The following is an 11,933-nucleotide window of genomic DNA, read 5'->3' as shown; positions in this document are numbered from 1 at the left end:
TGATGCCGTAACTTACAGTAAATGAGCCCTGGTAAAGTACTGAGTGTATTTTCAGAAATATGATGTTTCTGTTTATTAAGTCATTTTTTGATCAGTCATGTGGAATATTCCAACAATGTGAGATCTTGAGTAGCCATAATCATCAAATTTCACACAAAAAAGGCTTAAAATATATCACTTTATTTTAGTTTCAGTTTTCTTTAAATTCAAAGCGAAAATCTCACCAGCAAAAATGTTTTTCACTTTCCTGATCTCATCATGACAGTAAATTGCATATATTCTTTTATAATGTCACACAAGACATTTCATGACATTACTTTGGATCCAGTAGAGAGGCCATTTGGCAAATATCAATAACTAATAAAAAATTATTTTAAAGAAACAAATAAAAATATCCCTATTTGTACCCTTAATATAGATAGTGTAGCCATTAATACTGCTACTTGTATCACTGTATAAAACTACAGTGAAATGTGACACTCAGTCTTCATGATGCAGGATGTTTTACACCGGTATCATGTCTTTGATTAACAAGTGAATTCATTTGGAAGTCAAAGAAGTATCCGCTTTCAGGAATGTGCATTCTGAGCAATCATTGAAGTGGTGGAGAAACTGCTGGTAAGCTGAGCAGTTGTGGAAACATTTAAGAAAAAAAAAGCTTCACTTGTGTTCTCTCACCCCATCTGTTCGCGGCAGATGGCCCTGAGTCTGTTTCTGTTGGAGGTTTCTTCCTGTTAAAAGGGAGTTTTTCCTTCCCACGGTCCGAAAAAGTGCTTGCTCATAGGGGGTCATATGATTGCTGGGTTTTTCTCTGTATTGTATGGTCTGCCTTACTGTTGTTGTGATTTGACGCTGTATAAATAAAAATGAATTGAATTGAAGTGTGTGGTCTGTCCCACTCTCAGGCATGTATATTTATGTATTATATTAGTATATCAATGTTGCATTGTTTTTACTATGACCACCACTGTTAGGCATGACGCTGGTTCCTTGTTCTCAATGGCAAGCTTTTATTTGCAGAACAATCGTTTAATGCCAAGTAACTGTGTAAATAGAGTAACAGATACAATATTTGTCAAAATGTTAATAAAAGGAAATACAAGTACCTTAAAACTGCACTGTTTGGCAGTCTGTAAGCATGTGGAGAGCGGTTTGCAGTGTTCAGAGCCTTATCTCAGGTCACTGATATCAAATTTCCATTTATATTTAATAGCTGTAGCAACACAGATCTATCACAAGCTTTGAGGAGAGCGTATCCACCTCTAACAGATTAATTCAGGACTTGGTTTGAGGTTATATTTTTTTTGGGGGGGGGGGGCTTTAAAAACTTTGACAGTAGTTTCTTAGATTGGACGAATGAGTAAGATGGACCGTATCATTTCAGTTGCAGAGCAGATGTGTGCAGTATTTATAGAGCAGTCTAATATACAAACACTGAGCAGTCCTGTGAGAGTGCGATAAAGCCTCTCCATTTTCCTTCCCTTCCATATTTCCTTGGTGACCTCTTAGAGAGCAAGAGAGTCTAAGTGAACTATTTATCCAGTCGGCTTCCCCCCCCCCCCGAGGCCTCTGCAGACTGCTTCAAGCTCTCCTGTCTGCCTGAAACCTCCCCAGGCCCTGCAGTGCTTGTCAGGAAAAACTGCCATGTTTAGGGCCTCTCCCCCGGGTCCTGCATCAGCTACACTGCTGCTTCCTGAGGCACGAAGATGAATTTGATTTTGAGATATTTTCTTTATACCGTCCAGATTTGCTTTTGTGATTGCTGCATTACTATTGAAAGTGTTCTTAAATGTCTTTTAATTTCGCATCCATGTCTATGCTCTTCCTTTTCTGAGGGGTAGATTTTGATTGATATGCCGGTTACCACAAGTTTTAAACTTGCACAACACATTTCTGCCAGTTTAAGGGTACAGACGTGCCCTGTTAATGCATGATCAGGGAGTAAAAAATAAAAGTATGTGTGATTTTTTTTTTTTTTTTTTTTTTTTAAATAAAACATGCTATGGTTCCTCGGGATAATCTGCTTGTCACGACTGTTTCTTTGGTGGAAATCATTTTCAGTAAAACTGTCTACACAAAACAGCATGAAATCTAAACCAGAGGAAGAATAAAGTGCCTGCGTCTGATAACGTGATTCCAAAAAAGATGGGATGCTGTTCAAAAGAAATTCCAAAGGAAAAAAACTGCAGATGTGCCACTAGTTCCATATAAGTACACAAAGCGCCTTCAGCTTACAAAACAATCAAAAAATGCACTGAGAACATATAACATGGGAATGAGTGTATTTTGCACTAATATGAGTACAGGTGTGCCTCAGTGTGTGCACAAAATATTTGAAAATTACTTCTAGAGCAACCAGAGCAGGGAAAATGAGTTTCTCCGTGTCTTTAGCGCTGCAATCCAAGCGCACGCTTTCCTACTGAAAGATGGATGAAAAATAGTAGTTTTTAGTGAATGTAACTCAAACATAGGGACATTGTACATTACTCAGAGTCTATATTCAACCACTGATTAATACATATTAGGAGTTTAGGATTTTTGGCAGCTAGACTTAACTGTGGGATTGAATATATTTTATATGTTGTGCGTGTTTGTGGATACAAATGAAGGATGAGTCAGTGTAAGACTGTTGGTCATGTATTTTTTAGATGAATAATATAATTGAACTCCGTGGCTGGAAGTTGAATATCTTTAGGGAGAAACAGATACCCCAGTGAACTGAGAGCTAATGGAGGTGGTGGTCTCACTAGGGAAAATCTGACCTTGGCCCCTTTTTGTAAAAGCTTTGCCTCTATGGCAAACAATTGCAGGGAGGGGCTGTGCAGGCGCGGTCCGAGTGTGTTTAGTGAACATCTGTTTGCGCTTTGGCAAAGACTGTTGCTATAATGTCGTCCTGTCTTTTGCACATCATTCAACATGCCATAAAGCAGCTCTGTCTACCAGTGTACTATGAGTTGAAAGCTCCCAGGGTGAGACAAAGGCCCAGGCTGGACACCTCCGTGTTTCCTGACCTGCAGCGCCTGACTGGTATGGATCGACGCTCGGGAACTGCAACAAATCCATATCTCGCGGACCACGCATGCAGACTTCATCACCGCCTGCTCAACCTTTTGTCAATCGGCATTTTGATGACAATTCCCAGTGTCGAGTTGTTCCCAATCAATACACACAGAGCGGACACCTTCATACACACAGATAAATGCTGCTTGCCGGCTGTATCTCTGGGCTGTGGAGACTGACACCCTGTCTGACTCTGATCAATAAGTGGTGCGTGGTGCGGCGCACAAGCTCGGCCCTGCCCGCTCTGCTATAACACACGGGGCTTGGTTTCCCCCGGCAGCTGGGTAAAACTCCCCAGCAACTCCCCGAGGTGGATGAATCGGAGATGTTACATGTGAACTGGCTGTCAAAATGATTTTGTCATCTCCTCTTCTCTCCGGTGTTTAAAGATGCTGACACACTGTGTTTTGGGTTCCAATGTCTTGTTGAAAGTGATGGAAGCTTTTAGCCTTTTTTCTCCAAACTCCCTTTATCCATTTAAGTGTTCGCTCAAGTGTTAGAATTTCTGTTTCACCTGCCACAGATGTCTCCTGGCACTTCCTGCCTGCTCACAGCTCCCTTTCAGGTCATCTGATCTGAACCCTTTGAATTTACAGACTTTACAACTTCATTTAGAATATTTACTCTTGTTACTTGATGAAGTCTTTTAGATGCTGCTGTTATACTACTTTTAGTTCTTAGTTTCCCAATTTATTGATTTGCTGAAGCTTTTACTTTCTGCAATTTAATTTCATTAGATTACATTAGCCTTGCCTAAAAATGAAAGTAAATGTTAACACAACTAATCAATACTCCTTTTTTATATATGTGAGAGTGGCTAACATTAGTGGGTAGATCAGAGTAAGAATAAAACAGTGAGTAAAAAAGGCCAGATCAGATTCAGCTTGGGGTCATTAATGTTTCAGAGTATGCCAGAGGGAGAATGGGAGAGTCACTGCACTGCCGGGATCCATTTCCTTTGACTGTGGCTTTGTCATTTTGGATCAATCCCACCATAACCAGGCCATTGTAAAGTGACTTGGCTCTAATGGAGTGATAGGCAACATAATGGCACCTGATTAATAATAAGGCACTGGGTTAATGTGTTTTAAACGCAAGTGAGCCAATCATTTCTAACGGATAAATAGAACTTGTAATGGAGGACTGCAAAAACACGTTCTTGTGCAGGATTTGTCAGCAGCAGCTTGTGCTAATATAGTTACAGTGACCTCTCTTTCTCACTTCGTGTTCCCCAGCAATAGCCCAGTGGAGATCTCAGGGGCTGTGGAAGTACTTACCATTTCCTCCTCTAAGCTGTGATCGTCACAGTGGCGTTACTCCTGCTTTGATCCTGCTGCAGTCTGACACATGACCACACAGACCCCTGAATGGGCATTAGTGCAGGCTTCAGCAAACCCAACATCTGTGCCTCCCAGCACTGCCACTGCTCAAATCATTCATTAAATCAGAACACAAAAAGTAACTTTACTTGAATGCCTCAGCATAAATATTTGATCATGGCTGAGAATAAATCTTTGTCATTTTGTTCTCCTTCCTCTGGCTGCGGGCTCCTCTTATAGATCTTCCTCGCCTCGTTCTCGTTTTGCTGTTTAGATACAGGCACATGCTTGGCTTGGTCATTTGTGAAATGGATCTTATGAATTTTTTAGAAAGATTCGTAGCTACAATCAGCCCTGGTTAAAGGGACGACTGTATCACAAAGTAACATCTTGTGTTGCCGTTCTCACTCACAAATCGTACTCTGCTTGCGTAGATGATAGAAGCTAATAGTTTCTGTGTTACTTTGACAGAGATGCTAAACTTTTATGTATTATAACAGATTTTAACACCTTGTTAGCATTTTGCTTACACACTAGTAATCTGTGATTTGTTTATTTTTGCATACAACAGAGTCATTCTAAAAGTATTCGCTTAGTCAAGCTCTGGTTTTATTGCTTTGCATCAGTATAAACACACCAGGAAAAAATCTCAGTTATTACTAATAGATTACATGTTTGCATTTATATTTGCCTAAGTCCTACTGTGCATTCTTTTTGTTCCAGATCACATCAGGGCATAGCCAATTTTTTCATTCTTCTTCCCAAAAATGTTTAAGATCTGGCAGGTCACATGGGGAACCTGAGGGTTTCTTAAAATTCCATTTCAGGACATTCATGTAGTTTTTAAGTCATCTTCATGCAGTTTTCGAGTACAGCCTCCACAACGGAGATTTGTAGTCTTGCTCCCATTTTCACTCCCTTTTTCCCTAATTCTACTGGGATAGTCAGAGACTAGAAAATGGTTTCACATTTAACTACCTCAGCCTACTATGCTGTGTTTTGTGGTGTTACCAAAACAGCTCATACCTGCTAAGGTCTAAACGCTACAGGGCCATCAAAGGTGACATTGGACATCCTACTCCAACCAGTCACCAGTTTTTCCATCCACTGCTGACTGTAAGATCCAGATAATCTTTGCTTTTTCAGAGATGCTCCAGCTGAGTTGTCTATCCGTAATAATGAACCACCACTAAAACTACTTACGTCTTACACATGCCTTTTTTCCCCACATCAATAACGTCGTCTAAGACAGCATATATCCCAGAATATGAGGCATTTTTACAAGATTATTTACATTAATGTGTCATCAGTCACTGGCTACACCCAGTTGTTCTACATTCAACTAATTAATTTACTTCTAAAAACTAGCTGCACCAGTGCTGATGTAGTTGTGTTTGATTAAAGGGTTAAATATTTACACAAGCCTGTATATTATAATAACTGAGAGAGAGCATTTGATTTATGCTTTAGCAATATGTAGGTGGTATCCAAAATGTTATGGGACTCATAATGCGGTTCATATGGTACCTTTCTATAAACAGTAGTTTAAAACGAGCAAGCCTGTGTTGTAAACAGTTGAAATATATCTGAGAGTATCTTCTGACTGTGCATCATGGGAAATCTTCATAGTCACTAGTGAGAACTTGGACAAATTCGACACTGGGGTAAGAGACTATATACAGTTGTCTGTTGATATTATACCAAAGAAATCCATCAAGATTTTAATTATTAGAAATGATAATCTGTGGATAAATGGAGAACTGAAAGCATCACAGGGGAAGAGGAAGCAAGTTTGCAGGTTAGCAACCAGGTTAGACTGATGCAGAAAAAAGAAATCAGGCTGTTTCTCAGCAGGTGTAAAAATATGTTTAAGCAGAAAATGTCCAGGTAGAGTCCCCTGAAAATGTTGTTTTTGGCATGACTGTGAGCTGATCTTTCCTTCACAGTGCAACATATTGTACTGTTGTATAGTAACTGCTGAACAGTCTTGTATTCAGCATTAATAACACTGTGGTTTAATCAAAGCTTCACAGATTGACATGGTGTGAAAGACTCTACTTACTCTACTTTTAATTCTTTAACCAATTAAAATTACAGTTTTGTGGTCCAACATTGATAATTCAGTTTTTTTAATACTCTGTCATATGAATATATTTCAATCAGCACTAAAATAAGATACTGATGTTCATTCTCTAGTCTTAAGAAAATTTTTTTTCGCACAATTTAACGCACATCTTAAACTGTGTAACATGCAAGGATTTGTTGCAAGTTCCTCACAGCTTTACCTTCCACCCTCCATCTCAAATTCTCAGCCATGTAAAAAACCTTTTATGACTGAACACAAATATCGTGTACACATTAAAAGGCTGCACAGCTCTGTTTCTTGTCACTTGTGTTCAGAAGATTTCTTTTTCATGCGTTTTCTTTCCCCCCAAAGACAAGAGGATCTTTTGTTATCAGAACCTTTTAACCAAGGTGGATCCTTTTAACGTCACCTTCAGGATTCATACGTTATTAGACATGACTTCAGATGAAAGACAAAACCAGGCCAATGAGGTAAAAGTGTGGTGTAGCAGGAGATACAGTACAAGGACAGAATATGAGATCAGTTGTGTAAATCTGCCCAGAGGGGAGGGGGCTTGTGACCGAGCTGCAGCAGAGCAGCTTTTTTGTTTCTGAGTGACAGCTCACATCCAAGTAGTGTAGTGATATGCAATGCTAAATGAGCCGGATAAACATGTCTTTAAATGAGCGAACAGCTTTCCCAACCCTCCTGCCCTTTTATCAAACCAGCGGGTCCCCAACCCTCCACCCATGCACACACACACACACACACAAACACTCACACACACCCGTCCCTTCCCGACCAGCTCCCCCTTCACCATCACGGCCTCACGCTGTTCAGGGCCCCAGACCCTCAACAGAGCCCGGCTAATGGAAAGCTTTCAAGGCGGCCGGAGAAAAACGTCGGCTTTCATTTGGCCTCCACCATTTTCTGATGCGAGGTGTGTGTGGGGGTTTTTTTTGTGTGTGTTTGTGTGGTCGTGGCTCAGGCATCACGTAAACACACAATCACCTAGGGACGTGCCATTATAAACAGGCCTGGAAACTGAAAACAACAACACTGTCCACGCCCTCCACCCCCCATCCACACGCATGCATGCACGTAAACACACACACCTGCACTGGCATGAATGAATGTGTGTTGTCCTGTTTGTAAAAATGCTGCATAAAAAAAAAAAATCCTGGTTGCCTATTTTTATTAATTTAACACTGGTGTTAGAAATGCATGTCATAAACTCAATTTATAAACAGCTGGATAAAGTGTCTTGAAACTTAAATTATTCAATCTCTGAAATATTTCTAAAATGAACAAAGAGCTTGTGTAAAGAAGCTGAAAGAGGTGTAAAATGATCCAATCATCTATTACTAGTTTTGAACAGCATGTAGTGATGGTAAGGTGAAAGTTTAATCACAATAATAAAGACAAAACAAAATGAAGACGTGCATCTGACCAGATTGTTTTGGAGTATTATACAGTACTGTGCAAGTTTTGAGCTACCCCTTATTTCTTTATATTTGCCACCAGTGAAAATGTGACTGTCAAGAAGGTAAAGAAACAGGGAGAAAATCCTGAGATATGCCAGATTACACTGGACTGAACTGGACTGAAAATCAGTGGCAGCAGGTCTTATGGAGTGATAAATAAAAATGTGATATGTTTGGCTCAAATCGTTATCAGTATGTAGAGAGGAGGTCAGGAGAGGGATGCGAAAGCTTCTCTTTACCACTATTTACCATAGCAAAAGAAAAACAAAATAATACCTGCTTATTAACCATAAAATAACAACACCGCTGATCTCGCCCTGTAAAGCTACTCTCTGGTTGTAGTTTCTGACTCTCAGTCACACCAATGCCACTGACTTGAGGTACATTCCCAGGAATTCCATGCATTTTCCAAATTTTTTTAACTACATTTTTAATATTCACAATATTTATTAATTAATCAATTTTCTTTGGTTGTTTCTTTTCTTTCTTTCCTCTCCTATCTATCAATTCCAGTGAGCCAGACTGAACGAAAAGAGCATACTCACCGTACTCCACATTCAGTCACATGGACACTTCTAACCTCTTCTAGCAGTTTTGTCTGTATTTTTTCTTATTTCTGGAAATGATAGTCTTAAAAAAGATTGCTATAGGTTCTGTCAGGGTCAGGTCTCTTCTCAAAGATGTGGGGGTTCTTGGGGTGCTGGGGATTTGGGGACGTTTGTGCATGCTTCAGTACATCACTGCACCTATTTTTGATGTTCCTAGCCAAATATAAAGGAATGAAGGGTGGATCAAAGCTTGTGTACTTTATAAAATTGGCTAAAATTACATTCAAATGTTGCACAATATGAGTCCTGTGTCTGATATAGCCGTCTTCTTCTACCTATAGACTTCACTACACCAAATTTTGCATGTCTTCCCTTTATCTGCTGGCTTCTTTCTGAGGGCTGTGATTTCCTCCCACAGTTCAAAGATGTGCATGTTAGATTGATTAGAAAATCTAAATTAGCTGTGGGTCTAAATGTAAAACCAAACCACCATATAAATGTGGCTTTAAGAGTGATTGCGTCTTGTAGCGTAGAACGCTTTGACTGGTCAGTAAGACTAGAGGCGCGTTATATACAGTCTCGGTCCATTTCCATTCTCAGAAACTGTAAGTAAGCGTGTCTCCTTGTTCACTATCACACTGCAAAAGTCTGGAAGTGTGCCTCAGCCATGGCTGGCCTTCCACGAGGAGGAAGCTTGTTAGCCCGAAGAGGCCTGCTCTCCCTGCACATGTTCGGCCTGTCAGCTGCCTCACTGATGTCTCTTGTTATTATTTTCCTCTCGTTCTGCTGCCTTTTCTTTGCAGAGTCATGAATAATTTGTGTCTACGCCTTGTTGCTTGATGACAGCTGTGCAGTTGGTTTGCAGTCTGTTTTTCAGATCAGGTGAATAATGAATAAGCCTATGCAACAAAAGAGCTGTGTTCTATATGAGCCCTGCCTCTCTTCATCTGGCCCAGCTTACTTGGCGTGTCAACCACAGGTAAGCAGGAAAGTCTCTCTGATGTTGAAACTTTCCCAAATTAAAAGTGTAAACAGAAGAAAACGGTTTAAATTGATATCTTTTAATCTCCCGTGAATTTTCCGTGTGCGAACATCTTAATCACTGCTTTTTCACCAAAGCTTGCTGTCAGAAATCCTGCATCTCTGTCAGCTTATCTCACCTTCGAACTCGTCAAACCTGTGTGAAATCTGCTGAACAGCGTATGAAAGCAAATACCGCATTATTATGACAATATACACAACAGGTCTGCTCACCCTCAGGGAAATAATCACGTTTGTTCTCTCCCTCTCTCTCTCTGTCTGTCTTCTCCCTCATAAAAAGTAAAACACCATTCAGCAGATGTTTTCCAGATATTGTCAGCTGCGTGGGTGTGAGCTTTATATTTCTTAATCTGTGAGGTGCTTTATATAATGCTTCAATCGTTTCTTTTCTTCAGTCCCTCAGGTGACATATCACAGTTGTAAATCATTTCATCTGGTTTTAAAAATGGTTCCAGCTTGCTGACCTGGGGCAATGTCTCCTATATCTTTTCTTAAGCTTTATTTCAAGAGTTTTCTGCCTTTATATGGTACAAAATTAAAAGAGTGGTTACGTCAAGCAGTGGTTCCCAAACCTTTTCATCTAATCAGCTCCAAAGGCTTTTCAGTACTTAAGAGCCCATCAACAGCAATGTAGCCCCTCAAATATGCTCATTTTAACCCATTATAAACATGATCTGGACCACTTTCTGCTTACCATTGGTCAATTACTGCTAGTGAACTCTCTCAGACATTTTTCTTTAATTATTGACTTACTATGTCAACCTTTTGTTCCCTGTTTGTAGTTACTCCTGCATTTGACAGCTGTTCATAACGTTTAAAGCCCACAATCATTTATCCATGCTTTCAATTAGTAATTTCAACTTTTCTTAACATTTCTAGACTTTTTAAACAGTTTGATTAAATTTTATGTTCATTTTTAACTCTTTTAGACAGTACTTTATCATTTGATCGATGCAATGCAATACAATGCATTCATCACATATTCTCATTTTTGCATTTCTTTCAGTTCAAGTCAGTTACATTTTGCTTATATAGGACAAACTCACAACACCAGTCAATTGCTGTGACTGGTTGGGTTTGAGGCGAGGAAGACAGGACAAAAAGACACACTATGAAAGAGAGCCAGAGATTAATAATGGCTTAAGATTAAATGTTGTGCATAAATACAGGCTGCGAAAAGAGGTGAGTGAAGAAGAAATAGTCAGTGAGAGTCATGAAAAGCCCCAGCAGCTTAGACCTATTAACAAATGGTGAGTTCAGGGTCAGCTGATTCAGCCCTAACAGTATTCTTTATCAAAAAGGAAAGCTTTGATTCTAATCGTAAAGGTAGAGAGGGTGTCCGTCTCCCATTTCCAAACTGGTAGTTCGTTCCACAGATGAGGGGCTTGAAAGCTTTGCCCTCTGTTCTACTTTAAGAAACTCTAGGAACCACAAGTAAGCCTGCAGACTGAGAGTGAAGTGCTCTAATCATGTGATATGGTACTATGATGTCTTTAAGATAATATGGGGCCTGATTATTCAAAACCTTGTATGTGAGGAGAAGAATTTTAAGGACTTGATTCTGGATTTAACAAGAAGACAATGAAAAGAAGAAGAAAAGAAGCTTATATAGGAGAAATATGCGCTTCTTTTCTAGTCCCTGTCAGTACTCTTGCGGTAGCATTCTGGATCAACTGAAGAATTTTCTGGTTAGAACAACATAGTCCAGCCTAGAATTAAGAACTAGTTTTTTAGCATCACTCTGAGACAGGATGCTTCTAATTTTAGCGATAATATGCAAATGTAGGAAAGCAGTCCTACATATTTGTATAATATGAGCATTGAAGGACATATCCTGGCCAAGGTAATGCCTTCCACAGTATCTGGTTAGACACCATGTTTCTAAGATTTTTGGGGCCGAGTGCAATAACATCAGATTATCTGAAATTAGAAGCAGGAAATTAGAGTTCATCCAGGACTTAATATCATTAAGACATTCCTTAGTGCAGGGGTAGGCAACCTTTCTGATGGCAAGTGCCATTTAAAATTTCCTCAGAAGTCAGTGTGCCATATGATTGCATTAGCAATAAATTTAATAATGCTCTATATGAACAGTTACACAATATTATGGAATTATATTTGTTTGCAGATATTGGCAGCTATCAGCGAATAGTTATCAGCTATTTTGAAACAAAAAAAGACACTTTTTACCCATAACAAGAACTCCATAACAGCAAATGGACTGTACAACAGAAAATACAAATGCTGTTTATGGTCTCCTCACAACAATGATAAGAAAAATAAACTGGGCCAATATGGCATGTTTGTTAATACAGAGACACACATGTTAATGTGATCTCTGGTGTCCCACTCAGAGACACAGGTCTCCGAGTGTCCAGCATTCAGACGGCTACCTGAGGACACTCATGAGAGAAAA

Source organism: Oreochromis aureus, linkage group 23, assembly GCF_013358895.1.
Source record: "Oreochromis aureus strain Israel breed Guangdong linkage group 23, ZZ_aureus, whole genome shotgun sequence".
Classification (NCBI taxonomy): domain Eukaryota; kingdom Metazoa; phylum Chordata; class Actinopteri; order Cichliformes; family Cichlidae; genus Oreochromis; species Oreochromis aureus.
The sequence above is the reverse complement of the archived record's forward strand: the minus strand, read 5'-3'. Positions refer to the sequence as shown.